The 16,717-nt window shown below is 38.1% G+C and overlaps 1 pseudogene; it reads left to right on the top strand.

Annotated features, from left to right (window-relative positions):
• The first annotated feature begins 11,220 nt into the window (after positions 1-11,220).
• On the top strand, positions 11,221-13,323 carry LOC129476488 (ubiquitin carboxyl-terminal hydrolase 12-like; annotated as a pseudogene).
• Positions 13,324-16,717: the final 3,394 nt, after the last annotated feature.

Below are 16,717 nucleotides of genomic sequence, written 5' to 3'. Positions count from 1 at the left end.
TGGGCCTAGTCCCAGCCCCTCAGTGTTAGATTATGTAGCCCAGGAGAGTTGAGCTGAGACTTGGTCCTCTGGAAGCATCCGGAAGTAAAGCCAATTGAGTAATCTCACTTATACCATAGTCAAATTCTCAAGGACATCAAAGAATATAAAAGCAAAAAGCTCCATCCGAAAGAGAGCAACTTCAAGGATTAAAGAAACATTAGACCACACAGTTGAGAAAGAATCAGTGCAAGAACTCTGGCAAATCTAAAAGCCAGGGTATCTTCTTACCTCCAAATAGCCACACTAACTCCCTAACAATGGTTCTTAACTAGACTTAAATGGCTGAAATGACAGACACTGAAGTCAGAATCTGGATGTCAAGGAAGCTCATTGACATAAAGGAGAAGGTTGAAACCCAATGCAAGAAATACAGTAAAAGAGTCCAAGAGTTGAAAAGTGGCATGGCCATTTCAACAAAGAACCAAAGTGAACTTGTGGAAATAAAAAATTTACTACAGGAATTTCAGAATGCAAATGGAAGCATTAATAACAGAATAGACCAAACTGAGGAAATAATCCTAGAGCTCAAAGACTGCTCCTTTGAATCAACACAGGCAGAAAAATATAAAGAGAAAAGAATTTAACAAAATGAGGAAAGCATATGAGAAATACGAGATTATGTAAAGAAAACAAACTTATGACTCATTGACATTTCTGAAAATGACAGAGAAAGAACAAGCAACTAGAAAAACATATATATATATATATATATATGACATATATATGAGGACATCATACATGAAAATTTTTCCAACCTCTCTAGAGAGGTCAACATGCAAATTCAGGACATTCAGAGAACCCCTGTGAGATACTATAGAATATGACCATCACCAAGACACATAGTCATCAGATTCTCCAAAGTCTATGTAAAAGAAAAAAGTGTTAAGGGCAACTAGAGAGAACGGGCTGATCATGTACAAAGGGAACCCCATGGGTGAACAGTGGACCTTTCAGCACAAACCATACAAGCCAGAAGACATTAGGGGCCTATATTCAGCATCGTTCAAGAAAAGAAATTTCAACCAAGAATTTTATATACAGCCAAACTAAGTTTTATGAGTGAAGGAGAAAAAAATATTTTTTAGACAATAAAATGCTAAGGAAATTTGATATCACCAGATCTGCCTTACAAGATGTCCTTAAAGGAGTGCTAAACATGTAAATAAAAGACAGTTACCTGCCACCACAAAAGCTCACTTCAGTACATAGCCCAATGACACTATAAAGCAACTATAGAAATCAAGTCTAGAAAACAACCAGCTTGCAACACGATGACAGATATAAATCCTCACATATCAATATTAGTCTTAAACATAAACAAGCTAAACACCCCAGTTAAAAGACATAGACTGGTAAGTTGGATAAAGAAGCACGATCCAAATGTATGCTGCCTTCCAGAGACCCATCTCACATGCAATGGCACCGATAAACTCAAAGTAAAGGGATGGAGGAAGATCTATAAAACAAACAGAAATAAAAAGAAGAGTTGTTATTCTCATTAAAGACAAAACAGGCTTTAAATAAACAATTATCAAAAAGGACAAAGAAAGGCATTATACAATGATAGAGGGTTAAATTCAACAAGGAGTTGTAACTAATCTGAATATATGAGAAACCAACACCGTAGCACCCAGATTTATAAAACAAGTTCTAAGAGACTTATGAGAAGACTTAGATAATCACACAATAAGGATATGAGACTTCAACACACCACTGACAGTGCTACACAGATAATCAAGGCAAAAAACTCACAAAGATATTCAGGACTTAAACTCAACTCTTGACCAAATGGAACTAACAGACATCTACAGAATACTTCACCCTACAACAACCAAATATACATTCTTCTTATCTGAACATGGCACATACTCTAACATTAACCAGACTCTCTGCCATAAAGCAATTCTCAATAAACTCAAATAATGGAAATCATACAAATGACACTCTTGAACCACAGTGCAATAAAAATATAAATGAACACTAAGAAGATCTCTAAAAACCATACAATAATATGGAAATTTAAAAATCTGCTTCTGAATGACTGTTAGGTAAATAATGAAATTAAGGCAGACATCAGTAAATTCCCTGAAATGAATGAAAACAAAGATAACACATAGCAAAATATCTGGGACACAGCTAAAGCAGTGTTAAGAGAAAAGTTTGTAGTGCTAAATGTTTACATCAAGAATGTAGAAAGCTGAAACTGGATCCCTTCCTTACACCTTATACAAAAATTAATTCAAGATGGATTAAAGACTTACACGTTCGACCTAAAACCATAAAAACCCTAGAAGAAAACCTAGGCATTACCATTCAGGACATAGGCATGGGCAAGGACTTCATGTCTAAAACACCAAAAGCAATGGCAACGAAAGCCAAAATTGACGAATGGGATCTAATTAAACTAAAGAGCTTCTGCACAGCAAAAGAAACTACCATCAGAGTGAACAGGCAACCTACAGAATGGGAGAAAATTTTCGCAACCTACTCATCTGACAAAGGGCTAATATCCAGAATCTACAATGAACTCAAACAAATTTACAAGAAAAAAACAAACAACCCCATCAAAAAGTGGGCGAAGGATGTGAACAGACACTTCTCAAATGAAGACATTTATGCAGCCAAAAGACACATTAAAAAATGCTCATCATCACTGACCATCAGAGAAATGCAAATCAAAACCACAATGAGATACCATCTCACACCAGTTAGAATGGCCATCATTAAAAAGTCAGGAAACAACAGGTGCTGGAGAGGATGTGGAGAAATAGGAACACTTTTACACTGTGGGTGGGACTGTAAACTAGTTCAACCATTGTGGAAGTCGGTGTGGCGATTCCTCAGGGATCTAGAACTAGAAATACCATTTGACCCAGCCATCCCATTACTGGGTGTATACCCAAAGGACTATAAATCATGCTGCTGTAAAGACACATGCACACGTATGTTTATTGCGGCACTATTCACAATAGCAAAGACTTGGAACCATCCCAAATGTCCAACAACAATAGACTGTATTAAGAAAGTGTGGCACATATACACCATGGAATACTATGCAGCCATAAAAAAGGATGAGTTCATGTCCATTGTAGGGACACGGATGAAACTGGAAATCATCATTCTCAGTAAACTATCGCAAGGACAAAAAACCAAACACCTCATGTTCTCACTCATAGGTGGGAATTGAACAATGAGAACACATGGACACAGGAAGGGGAACATCACACTCCGGGGACTGTTGTGGGGTGGGGGGAGAGGGGAGGTATAGCATTAGGAGATACACCTAATGCTAAATGATGAGTTAATGGGTGCAGCACACCAACATGGCACATGGATACATATGTAACAAACCTGCACATTGTGCACATGTACCCTAAAACTTAAAGTACAATAATAAAAAAATAAATAAATAAAAAATTGAAGTTAGAAAGATCTCAACTTAACAACCTAACATCACACCTAGAGGAACTAGAAAAACAAGAGTAAACCAACCCCAAAGCTAGCAGAAGACAATAAATAACTAAAATTAGAGCTAAATTGAAGAAAATTGAGACATAACAATCCATCCATAAGATCAACAAAACAAAAAGTTGGTTCTTTCAAAGAATAAATAAGACTGATAGGCCACTAGCTAGATGCATTAAGAAGAAAGGGAGAAGATTCAAATAAAAACTATCATAAATGACAAAGGATGTATTACCACTGACCCCACAGAAATACAAAAAACTTTCAGAGACTATTACCTACACCTTTATGCACGTAAACTAGAAAACCTAGAAGTGGATAACTTTCCAAGATTTAACCAGGAAGAAATAGAAATCATGAGCTGACAAATAACCAGTTTTGAAGTTGAATCAGTAATAATAAACCTACCAACCAGAAAAAGCACTGGATCAGAAAAATACACAACCAAATTCAACCATATGTATAAAGAAAAGCTGGTACTCATCCTACCCAAATTATTCCAAAATATTGAGGAGAAAAGATTCCTCTTTTACTTACTCTATGAGACCAGCATTCTTCTGATTCCAAAATCTGGCAGCGACACAATGAATAAAGAAAACTTTATGCCAATATCCCTGATGAACATAGACACAAACATTCTCAACAAAATACTAGCAAACTGAATCCTGGAATACACCAAAAAGCTAATCCACCATGATCAAGTAGGCTTTATTCCTGAGAAGCAAGGTTGGTTCAACATACACAAATCAGTAACTGTGATTCATCACATAGAATAACTAAAAACAGAAATTATATCATCATCTCAATAGATGCAGAAAAGGCTTTTGATAAAATTCAACATCCCTTTATGTTGAAAACCCTTAACAAGCTAGGCATTGAAGAAACACAGTTCAAAATAATAAGAGCCATCTATGACAAACCCACATCCATCAAACTTAACAGGAAAAAGTTGCAAATATTACCCCTAAGAACCAGAATAAGATAAGGATGCCCACTCTCACCACTCCTATTCAACATAGTACCCAACGTCCTAGCCAGACCAATTAGGCAAGAGTAATAAATAAAAGGTATCTGAATAAAAACAGAGAAAGTCAAACTGTCTCTCATTGCAGGCGATATAAGTCTATACCAGAACATACCATATTCTGCCCAAAGCTTTCAAGATCTGATAAACAACTCCAGCAAAGTTTCAGGGTACAAAATCAATGTACAAAAATCAGTAGTATTAATATTTCTATACACCAATAACATTCAACCTGAAAGCCAAATCAAGATTACAATCCTATTCACAATAGCCACAAAAAGAATAAATTACCTAGAAATATGGCTAACCAGGAAGGGAAAAATCTGTACAAGAATTATAAAACACTGCTGAAAGAAATTATAGACAATACAAACAAATGGAGAAACATTCCATGTTCATGGATAGAAAAATAAATATTGTTAAAATAGCTATACTTCCCAAAGCAATTTACAGATTCAGGCTATTACTTTTAAATTACTGGTGTTGTTTCTCACAGAATTATAAAAATATATTCTAAAATTCATTTGGAACGAAAAAAGGGCCTGAATAGCCAAAGTAATCTTAAACAAAAAGTACAAAGCCAGAGGAATTACACTACCCCACTTCAAACTATATTACAAATCTACAGTAGCCAAACATCATGGTACCAGTACAAGAACAAACAAAGAGACCAAGGGAACAGAATAAAGAACACAGATATAAAGCCACACTCCTACACCTATGTGATCTTTGACAAAGCTGAGAACAACAAGTAATAGGAAAAGGATTCCCTATTCAATAAATTGTGCTGGGATAACTGGCTAGCCGTATTCAGCATATTGAAACTGGACCCCTTCCTTTTGCCATATACAAAAATCAATTTGAGTTGGATTAAAGACTTAAATGTAAGACCTAAAACTACAAAAAAAAGAAGGTCTAGGACATACCCTTCTGAATATAGGCCTAGAAAAAGTTTTCATGATGAAGTCTCCAAAAGCAATTGAACCATAAACAAAAATAAGCAAGTGGGATCTAGTTAAACTAAAGAGCTTCTGCACAGAACAAGAAATTATCAAAAAAGTAAAGAGATATACTATGGAATGGAAGAACATATTTGCAAACTATACATCTGTCAAAGGTCTAATATGCAAAATCCAGAAGGAATTTAAATCAGCATGCAAAAAAACAAACATCACTATTGAGAAATGGAAAAGAACATTCCCAGGACCTTCTCCAAAAACAACATACAAGTGGTCAACAAACATATTTTAAAATGGTCAATGTGACTAATGATTAGAAAGATGCACATTAAAACCACAATGAGATACCATCTGATATGGTTTGGCTCTGTGTCCCCATCTAAATCTCATCTTGTAGCTCCCATAATTTCCATGTGTTGTGGGAGGAACTCAGTGGGAGATAATTAAATCATGGGGGCGTGTGTTTCCCATGCTGTTATTGTGATGGTGAATGGGTCTCATGAGGTCTGATGGTTTTAAAAAACAAGAGTTCTTCTGCACAAGCCCTCTCTTTGCCTGCTGCCATCCATGTAAGATGTGACTTTCTCCTCCTTGCCTTCTGCCATGATTGTGATGAGTTCCCAGCCATGTGGAACTGCAAGTCATTAAACCTCTTTCTTTTGTAAATTTCCTAGCCTCGGGTGTGTCTTTATCAGCATCATGAAAATAGACTAATACAGTACATTGGTACTGGGAGTGGGGTGTTGCTGAAAAGATACCCAAAAATGTGGAATTGACTTTAGAACTGGGTAACAGGCAGAAGTTGGAACAGTTTGGAGGGCTCAGGAGAAGACAGAATAATGAAGGAAAGTTTGGAACTTCCTAGAGACTTGTTGAATGGCTTTGACAAAAATGTTGATAGCAATATGTACAATTAAATCCAGGCTGAGGTGGTCTCAGATGAAAATGAAGAACTTGTTGGGAAATGGATCAAAAAACATGACTATTGTTATGTTTTAGCAAAGAGACTGGCAGCATTTTGCCCCTGCCCTAGAGATTTTTGAAACTTTGAAATTGAGAGAGATGATTTAGGGTATCTGGTGGAAGAAATTTCTAAGCAGCAATGTATTCAAGATTTTACATGGGTGCTGTTAAAAACATTGTTTCATAAGGGTAGAAGAGCATAAAAGTTCAGAAAATTTGCAGTCTGACAATGCAATAAAGAAGAAAATCTCATTTCCTGAGGAGAAATTCAAGCCTGCTGCAGAAATTTGCCTAAGTAACCAGAAGCCAAATGTTAATCCCCAAGACAATGGGGAAAATGTCTCCAGGGTATGTCAGAGACCATTGTGGCAGCTCCTCCCATCACAGGCCTGGAGGCCTAGAAGGAAAAAGTGGTTCCGTGGGCCAGGCCAAGGGTCCCCATGCTGTGTGCAACCTAGGGCATTGGTGCCCTGTGTCCCAGCGACTCCAGCCATGGCTGAAAGGAACAAAGGTATAGGTCAGGCCTTGGTTTCAGAGGGTGCAGGCCTCAAGCCTTGGCAGCTTCCACATGGTGTTGAGCCTGTGAGTGCACAGAAGTCAAGAATTGAGGTTTGGGAACCTCCACTTCGATTTCAGAAGATGTATGGCAACACCTGGATGCCCAGGCAGAAGTTTTCTGTAGGGGTGAGATCCTCATGGAGAACCTCTGCTAGGGCAGTGTGAAAGGGAAATGTGGGGTGGGAGCCCCTACTGGGGCACCACCTAATGGAGCTGTGAGAAGAGGGCCACCATTCTCCAGACTCCACTAACAGCTTGCACCATGCACCTGATAAAGCTGCAGACACTCAACGCTAGCCCGTGAAAGCAGCTAGGAGGAAGGCTGTACCCTGTCAAGCCACAGAGATGGAGCTGCCATGGGAACCCACCTATTACATCAGTGTGACCCAGATGCAAGACATGGAGTCAAAGGAGATCATTTTGGAGCTTTAAGATTTGACTGTCCTGTTGGATTTTGGACTTGCATGGGGCCTGTAGCCCCTCTGTTTTGGCCAATTTCTCTTATTTGGAACGGCTGTATTTACCCAATGCCTGTACCCCCATTGTATCTAGGAAGTAACTAACTTGATTTTGATTTTACAGGCTCATAGGCAGAAGAGACTTGCCTTGTCTCAGATCAGATGTTGGACTGTGGACTTTTAAGTTGATACTGAAATGAGTTAAAACTTTGAGGGACTGTTGGGAAGACGTGATTGGTTTTGAAATGTGAAGATATAAGATTTGGGAAGGGCCAGGGTGGAATGAAATGGTTTGGTTCTGTGTTCCGACCCAAATCTATCTTCTAGCTCCCATAATTCCCACATGCTATGAGAGGGACCACGAGGGAGTGAATGAATGAATCCTGGAGTGGGTCTTTTCCATGCTATTCTTGTGAGAGTGAATAGGTCTCATGAGATCTGATGTTTTTAAAAAATGGGAGATTCTCCACACAAGCCCTCTATTTGCCTGCCTCCATCCACGTAAGATGTGACTTGCTCCTCCTTGCCTTTTGCCATGATTGTGAGGGGCATGAAAACAGACTAATACACCTTCTCACTCACACTAGTAAGAATGGCTATTATTACAAAGTCAGAAAATAACAGATCGTGGCAAGGTTGCAGAAAAAAGGAATGCTTGTTATACACTACCAGTGGGAATGTAAATTAGTTCCGTCACTGTGGAAACCAATTGGAAGATTCATCAGAGAACTCAAAGCAGAACTACCTTTTGACCCAGCAATCCCATTATTGGGTATACACCCAAAGGAATATAAATCATTCTATCAATAAGACACTTGCACTTGTATGTTAATCACAGCATCATTCACAATAGCCAAAACATATCAATCTAGATGCCCATCAATGGTGGACTAGATAAAGAAAATGTGGTACATATACACCATGGAATGGTGACCAGATTATCCATGGAATGGTGACCAAGTTATAATATGCAAAATCCAGAGGAATTTAAACAGCAAACAAAAATATGGCCATAAAAAAATGAAATTATGTCCTTTGAAGCAACATAAATGCACCTGGAGGCCATTAACCTAAGCAAATTAATGCAAGAACAGAAAACCATATACTGCATGCTCCCACTTATAAGTGGGAGCTAAACATTGAGCACACATGTACACAAAGAGAGGAACATAGACACCAGAGCCTACTTGACGGTGGAGGGTAGGAGGAGGGTGAGAGTTGAAAAACCATCGGGTACTATCCTGACTACCTGGGTGATGAAATCGTTTGTACAAAAAATCCCAGAGACATGCAATTTACCCATTAAAAAGCCTGCACATGTAGCCCCTGAACCTAAATTAAAGTTGAAAGAGAAATAATAGAAATATCAAAGCAGAAGACAAGAAATATAGCTTAGAAAAATATTATGAAGCTGCTTTGGAAAATGTAATGAACATTATCAGACTTGCTTTGGGTAGATGACAAAGGTGACATTTGTTCCATTCAGAAAATTAAAAGCTAGACCTCCACAATGTTATTTATTCATGGGAAATATCTGGGTAGTGCAGAATCACTCATCAGTCAAGCAGGGTGATGCTCATCTGGGAGTGGGGGGTCAGGCTTCTAACAACCTCACTCATCTGGAATGCAGCCACAAAACCAGAATTCAGGGGGAATCCTCTCTATCCAAAGATAAAGATATGGTCAAGTCTGCCAATTTTTCTCAAAGACAATTGACTTAGCATTATATCAAAAACATTATATCCCTAGTTAAATAAATTTCTTCTTTATCTGTTTTCTCCTAGCATCTCTCAGTTTGGCCTGTTACAGAAGACTACAGATATGATCATGGATAAACCCAACGAAAATCAATATCTGACAATATGTAAAATGACATAGTAGTGTCATTAAATTGAGACCTGAAATTGTGGATCAATTTAACCCAGAGTCACAATTAGGCAAACCACAAAGCAATCTAAGAGGAGATCACAGCATAACAGCACTGCACCACTTATGTGGCTATTAAGGACCCTGCATCAAACAACAAAAAGATTACATTGTTTTTGTTAAAATCCATTTATCTGTTTATTTAAGCAGCAAAACAAATGTAATACATCTTAGAGTACCACCTAAAATAGTTAAATGTTCCAATATTTTAGTACTTAGAGGGGAAAATTCCATCATCCTCGATACCACCAGATCAATGAAGCTTTCGTGTTCACTGGAAGTACTCTATGTGCCAAGCTTATGTAGAGAATAATTTAATTGAATTAAAAAATGTGCTATCAATGAACTATTTTATACAAGACATGAACTAGAGGCTAAGGTCAGGGAAGGTGTTGCAAATGACAAAGGCACAAACTCTGTGCTGTAGTCATGGAGAGAAGCATGGAAACAAGTAACTAGTTCAAGGAAGATGGTGAGAAATGTTGGCAAAACGAGATTATATGTAATGACAAGAAGTGGGACAAAGGAAGGGTTCTGCATTTGGCCTAGGGGAGATTTGGCAAGGCCCCTGGTACTGGCTAACATTTGAGCAGATCCTGAAGAATTTAGCAGGTGAAAGGTAGAGCAAAGTGATAGAAATATATAGTAAATTTAAACAAAGGCAAGTATTCTGGTGTATCTAGAGAGTGATGGATTATGGTAAGAGATAAGGCAGGAAAGATAATCGAAGACGGCCTTGAGTTAAAAGATGAGTTTTTAATTTTATCCTACTGGCAATGGGTAGCCATTGCCAATTTAAGCAAGATAATCATATAAGAAAAGTTTTTTTAATATATATATTTTTATTATACTTTAAGTTCTAGGGTACATGTGCACAATGTTCAGGTTTGTTACATATGTATACATGTGCCATGTTGGTGTGCTGCACCCATTAACTCGTCATTTACATTAGGTGTATCTCCTAATGCTATCCCTCCCCCCACCCCATGACAGGCCCCGGTGTGTGACGTTCCCCTTTCTGTGTCCAAGTGTTCTCATTGTTCAATTCCCACCTATGAGTGAGAACATGCGGTGTTTGGTTTTTTGTCCTTGCATGGATGAAGCTGGAAGCCATCATTCTTGGCAAACTATCGCAAGAAAAGTTTTTTTTTTTTTTTTTTTGAGACGGAGTCTCGCTCTGTCGCCCAGGCTGGAGTGCAGTGGCGCAATCTTGGCTCACTGCAAGCTCCGCCTCCCGGGTTCACGCCATTCTGCTGCCTCAGCCTTTCTGAGTAGCTGGGACTAGAGGCGCCCGCCAGCACGCCCGGCTAATTTTTTTGTATTTTTAGTGGAGACGGGGTTTCACCGTGGTCTCGATCTCCTGACCTCGTGATCCGCCCGCCTCGGCCTCCCAAAGTGCTGGGATTACAAGCGTGAGCCACCGCGCCTGGCCGAAAAGTTTTTATTAAGGATAACTGATAGAAGCCAGCTGCGGTGGCTCACGCTTGTAATCCAAAAACTTTGGGAGGCCAAGGCGGGTGGATCACTTGAAGTCAGGAGTTCCAGACCTGCCTGGCCAACATGGTGAAACCCTCTCTCTACTAAAAATACAAAAAATTAGCTGGATGTGGTGGCAGGCGCCTGTAATCCCAGCTACTCGGGAGGCTGAGGCAGGAGAATCACTTGAACCCAGGAGGCGGAGGTTTCAGTGAGCCCAGATCAGGCCACTGCACTCCAGCCTGGGTGACAGGGTGAGACTCTGTCTTAAAAAAAAAAAAAAAAAAATGGTGGGGTGCCGGCGGCCGGCAGGCGGGGGCTGGGGCCCGAAGCCGGGAGTGCCTGAGCGCGGGCGGCGGCGGCCCAGCGGGCTCGGCTCGGGGTCCGCCCGCGGGCTGCGGTGCGAGCGGGGGGCCCGGCTCCCCTCCTCCCCCGCCCGCCGCCGCCGCTGTGATTGGGTGGAAGATGGCGCTGGACGGATGGAAACCGTAATGACAGTCTCCAAATTCGCCTCCATCTGTACCATGGGCGCCAATGCTTCGGCATTAGAGAAAGAGATTGGTCCAGAACAGTTTCCGGTCAATTAGCACTATTTTGGATTAGTCAATTTTGGGAATGCCTGCTACTGCAATTCAGTTCTTCAAGCACTTTATTTTTGTCGTCCATTTCGGGAAAAAGTTCTTGCGTATAAGAGTCAACCTAGGAAAAAGGAGAGCCTTCTTACGTGCTTAGTAGATCTCTTCCATAGCATAGCCACTCAGAAGAAAAAGGTTGGAGTAATACCCCCTAAGAAGTTCATCAAAGATTACGGAAATAAAATGAGCTTTTTGACAACTACATGCAACAAGATGCCCATGAATTCTTAAATTACCTACTAAATACAATTGCTGATATTTTACAAGAAGAGAGAAAGCAGGAAAAACAAAATGGTCGCTTACCTAATGGTAATATTCATAATGAAAATAATAACAGCACACCAGACCCAACGTGGGTTCATGAGATTTTTCAGGGAACATTAACTAATGAAACCAGATGTCTTACTTGTGAAACTATAAGCAGCAAAGATGAAGATTTTTTAGACTTTTCTGTTGACGTGGAACAAAATACATCAATTACTCACTGCTTAAGGGGTTTCAGCAACACAGAAACTCTGTGCAGTGAATACAAGTATTACTGTGAAGAGTGTCGCAGCAAACAGGAAGCACATAGATGAAAGTTAAAAGACTGCCCATGATTCTAGCTCTACACCTGAAGAGATTTAAATATTTGGATCAACTTCATCTATATACAAAACTCTCTTACCGGGTAGTTTTTCCTTTAGAACTTCATCTATTTAACACTTCAGGTGATGCCACCAATCCAGACAGAATGTACGACTTTGTTGCTGTTGTGGTTCACTGTGTGTGTAAGACTTATTTGTAGATTTGCTTCATATGAAAGTGTGGAGGGTGTGCGCAGCCTCATTATCAGCATGTCAGTTCCAGTTCAGCTTGCTCCTTCTCTATCCCCGGTGCCCAGCCTAGAAGAGACTTCTAGCAAATTGGTCCCAATCGAGGCCATTATATTGCAATAGTTAAGAGTCATGATTTTTGGTTGTTGTTTGATGACGACATTGTAGAAAAAATAGATGCACAAGCTATTGAAGAATTCTACGGGTTGACATCAGATATCTCAAAGAACTCTGAGTCTGGTTACATCCTTTTCTATCAGTCTCGAGACTGAGGGGGAACTGTGATGAAGAGATACTTTCTGCCTCATTTCTTCTCTGGTTATTTTGGAAAGGATCAAGCACTGATTTTTCAAGAAAAGAGAAATGCAGGAAGCTCAGGGGGCAGTAGCACACTTTGCACACGATAAAGCAAAGACGATGGATTGACAAGCCCTTCCGATCATGGTAGTTGATTTATTTGCTCAGGTATCATGCTGTCTGTACAGTTCCGTACAACAAGGAGGTGAAATCAGAGATACCAGCTCCTCTTGTAAAACAGCCTTCCAGTCGTTGGCATGCATTTTCTCTTTATTAATTGCACCAATAATGCTTTGAATTCCTTGGGGGTGCAGTAGAAAGAATCGGAATCTGTGCTGTATTGATAAGGAGATGATGTTGAACACACTGCATAAATTCTCCTGGTTCAGTATGTATAGAAGCATATTCAGTGGTCTTTTCGAGAGTAAACAAGAAATACTTTTGGGCCCAACACTTGCAGTTGCCTTCCTGATGTAAAAACTAACATGCTAGATAATCCGGTGTCGGGAAGACAAAGATGTTTTGCTTCTCTGAAGAAGCTTATAATAATATACAGTATATGTATATGTAGGGAGCAATTGGTCAAAAGTGGCTTTTTGTTTCCCCAAGGGGAAAGACTGGCTTTGTAATTATAATTTTTTCCTTATTTGTTTTACTTAAAACTGGTAGAGTCTAAGTATTATATGAAGTATTACATGATTCTGTCAGTAAATTTGAACATATTTTTATTAGTTAATGTCAGTTTAAATAGTCCTTTTGTTTGTTTCTATTTTTAAGGTGAATTTTAAATTCTATCTGAAATCAGTAAGATACTTTGAGAAAAACTGCAGTGAGAGGAGGTAAATATCCTTTTTCAGGAGGAACTGATATCTCTGGCTAAATATTTGTCCTTTTATTATGGTTTCTAAATCAGTTATTTTCTTCAGCTTTAATTTCATAAAATTAAAAAACTATTAAAAAAATTCCTGTAGTTGTTGGAATGATTAAAAATTCTGGTGCAGTGGTGGTATACCAATCTTTAGAATTCTTAAGTATTCTAATGTTTCAAGTTGAGATCATGCTTGGGGAAATCATGTCATAGCATTTATGTTATTTTCAGATGTCATTTTTTACCCTGGAAAGAAGTAATAATGTTCATCATAACCCTAGCAGCCTGGATAGCGAGCTAAACAAACCCTTTGAAGATTACATTTTAATCAAGTAGACCAGGAATACAAAAAAACAAGTCCTTCTTTCCCTTCCCCCCACCTTTACAAATCTTACTGGAAAGGTGTTCAGAAATTAAAATTTGTGTTTGCTAAGACTTCATTCTGTTGGGGGTTTTAAGAAGTAATATATGTAACATACAATGTATGTAAACCATTGCAGTTTTTTTTGGACGTTCTTCCATGCATCAGTAAGTTGTCTGACAGTAGCCAAATGTAACTTGAAGAAAATTATTGAAAATTATATTCAGAATAATAGCAATCAGGCCTTGGGTGTTCTTTATTAAACTCTTTTAAGGCAGTAAAATTTTTTAAAAATTGTCATTTTCTGAAGTTCTTTTGCTAAAACTGTTGACTATGGAAAACAACAAAAAGGAATTTTTTAGTCTGCTGCTATTATTAACATTTATCATCTATCTCTTTTGGCTCAGGAAATGACTTCACCTATTTTTTCCATAAGCAGACCTTTAACAGAGTCACTTAATTGGGCTGCTTAAACAGATGTTCTGGGAGAAAATTATAATATTTAGTATTCGTACAAAATATCAAAAGCATTTTGACAAGTTTCTTTTTAAGATAGTTCCTAAAGCCTTACCCTGGCTAGAGATGTTTTGTACAAATTATATATAGCCAGCTTGATCTACCAACATGCCACAGAGAATCACAATCAACAGTGTGGGGAAAGCCAGGGCAGTGGAAGTGATGCACTCTTTTTATTTTGAAGGCTTAAACCAAATTGTCTTGGAATTAAAGCTGTATTTCTGCAGCTTTCGGTACAGAGAAAAAGAGGAAAGTGAAGCTGTGTCAGTTTTAACATTAGCTATATCGCAACATGTTTAAGAAAGATAGATGAAGTCATTTGATAAAGGTACAGCATTGAAATACTATGTTGTGTTTGTTTTTACATTTTTGCATTAAAAAAACATGCAGTAAAAGCCAAGTTAAATTTCATATTAAAGCAAGTTCTAGTATATGTGTTGAGTTCCTGGTAATCACATACTTGTTCACATCTACACCATACTTCATAGTATGATTTGTCAGGGGAGGGACTGTGGGGTGAAAGTTTTACATTTACTTTTTCTTCTTAATGCAGCTGGATCTAAGCAAAATGTTTTGAAGTTTACCAGAAACTCAATATACCTATAAAACATATAGGATCAGGGTTGGGGGAAAAATACAGGTATAGTAAGTAAGAAAAGTGACCCATGAAGAAAGCATTGTGAGGTTGTATGTTGGTTGACTGTGATTAAAATGCCGGGCTGGTGTAAGTTGTAAGTGGTGGCTGATTGCCATGTAACTATGTACATGATTGTTGGGATGGCTGTCCCATATTTTGTATAATGGAATAAAAATTTCTATAAAAAAAGAATAACTGATCTAGAATGGCAAATCATTATAGCTATTCAGAAGAAAACATATATAAAGGCCTAAATTGGGTAAACAACATTGGTAGAAGAGTGTTTCTGTGTATGGTATTTTTTTAATTTCCAGGGAATTATAAAGTATGTTTTCATTAATCTTCTTAAAAAGAATATCTCTAGTTTGAATAAAATCAGAATCCTGTAATTTCAGTATTGTAAGTCCTCTTAGAAATTATAGCCCAACCCCATTGATGGTACAGATAATGAATCTGAGATCCAAACAGTAGAAGGGACTCGTCTCAGGGTCACATGGCTTGTTAGTGGCTTTTGAAAAATCAAAGGTAAAGTAACTGCCTACAGGTGATCATCACAAAGATAACCCAAGAATGAACTCTTTGTAGCTATCCCCAGGTTTACAAGATGCCAAACATATTGTAGGGCACCAAAAGCAAAAACTATGCTTAATAATCTAGGTTTTCTGTCTAAATTAGAAAACATCTTAAACATTCAGACATCACTGGAGAGTCTTGGTCTCAGATCTGAATCTTGAAAAACCATGACAGGCAATTTGGTCAACCAGAATTTCCATCTAAGAGCCTGATCCTATATTGCAGAAATATTTTTTGACATAGGATATTGTTGCCTTTTTTTGCTGTTGTTTGTCTTAGCACTAGAGATCACACTCTAAATTGTTTGTAAGTCATTTTGACCTGTCAGAAATAAGTGCAGAACCATGATACTTCTCTGCAGCAACTCAGTCTTCATTTTGGAGTTATAGAAGGATCGTATTTAACTCAAGTACAAAAAGCAGACCCAAATTTCCAGGCTAAAACCTCCTGTTCAGTATTGCTTCAGACTAGGAAAATGTTACTATTTAAAACTAACTTCTGTTATTTCTGGCTTCTGCTCAAATTATGCTTTTCACAAGAAACAAAGCCTCATCCAGAAGACAGAATTAGGAATCCAGCCTGAGTGAGTAATTTGGGCCTCAGATTTTTAATCTGTAAAATAAGGCCTAAATAATCACTAATGCTCTTCTAATCTGAAATATTCTTTTTTCTTCATGTCTTGTTTTCTTACCTTCTTCAGAAATTCACTCAAATCAAAATTCTCCTTCTCAATTAATTCACTTTATATAAAATTTAAATGTACGCCTCCTCTCACTATTACATACTCTTTTTTCATGCTTTATTTGTTTCTTTATAGAACTTATCACCACCTTACATACTACATATTTCACTTGTGTAATTATTTTCCATTCTATTCACTGGGATATGAGCTTCACAAGAGCAGAAATTTTTGTTTTGTTCCATGACTTGAGCCTAGAATGCTCTCTTTCATATAGTAAGTAATACATATTTGTTGAGTGAAAGAATGAATGGTTCTATTTTAAGCATAATTGAATATCTGAAATTGTGAAAGCTTCTTGTAGGTCACATTTCTGACATTGAATACAAATTTTAGTACTAAGTATATATGTCTTCGCACACTTTGACATTTTAGAGTCAAACGTGCACACTATATACTCATTTA

This window comes from Symphalangus syndactylus, chromosome X, assembly GCF_028878055.3.
Source record: "Symphalangus syndactylus isolate Jambi chromosome X, NHGRI_mSymSyn1-v2.1_pri, whole genome shotgun sequence".
In the NCBI taxonomy this organism is placed as follows: Eukaryota; Metazoa; Chordata; class Mammalia; order Primates; family Hylobatidae; genus Symphalangus; species Symphalangus syndactylus.
The sequence above is the reverse complement of the archived record's forward strand: the minus strand, read 5'-3'. Positions and strand labels throughout refer to the sequence as shown.